Here is an 800-nt window from a genome sequence, read left to right as displayed (position 1 = left end):
CATCTAAACCAAATCAACAACAACAATGAGATTTATCGAAGCTAAACAACATAGAGAGAAAAAAGGATTCACCTGTTGATTCTACTGGGAACGTTCTCAGACGACATTATGACGACGGGATTTCCCTTAGTTTCAGAGGACTCCTGACACGGGATGATAGTTTCAGTAATCATATATGAACCTTGTGTCCTTCCTTGTCGGATCGAGTTGATTCTCCTCACCTTAACTATCTTGAGGAGCTCGTACCCTGTCATCTCCGGCATCCAGTAATCGGTGATGATCATGTTGACGTTGGGCTCCTGCCAGCAGAAAACCTCTTCGTCAAAATCGCAGAAACAACTAAAAATGGCAAAACCAACGAGCCGACCAGGCTCACCAGCCCCAGCAACTCCAGCGCCTTCTTCCCACTGTCCACGGCCGTCACTGCAGAAGAAACAACAAACACTTGGTAAGCAAACAGATTGGCTCCGGCCGCCGACGCGAACACCTGAATATTCCTTTGTGCTTGGAGCTGCGGAGCAGCTTGGCGATCATGGCTCGGTCGACCGAACTGTCGTCGACGGCCAACACGTGGAATTGGCCCTCGCTATCTCCGCCTCTTGACGTTCGTCGTCGGAGGAGGGAGCGGCTCGGAGATTTGCGTTTTCGGCGAAGGAGGGAAAAAGTTTCGGGATTTTGGGAGGGAGGTGGGAAATTGCAGGAAACCCACGTGGCAGCCCACGTGGCATGGTACACGTGGACCGCCACGTGTGTCATGCTAGGATTCCTGTTATGTTTTCCTGCTCTCTATCATTTCTGAA

Source organism: Curcuma longa, chromosome 12, assembly GCF_044706935.1.
Source record: "Curcuma longa cultivar G26 ecotype Majalengka, Jawa Barat chromosome 12, ITB_CL_G26_1.1, whole genome shotgun sequence".
Taxonomy (NCBI): Eukaryota; Viridiplantae; Streptophyta; class Magnoliopsida; order Zingiberales; family Zingiberaceae; genus Curcuma; species Curcuma longa.
The sequence above is the reverse complement of the archived record's forward strand: the minus strand, read 5'-3'. Positions refer to the sequence as shown.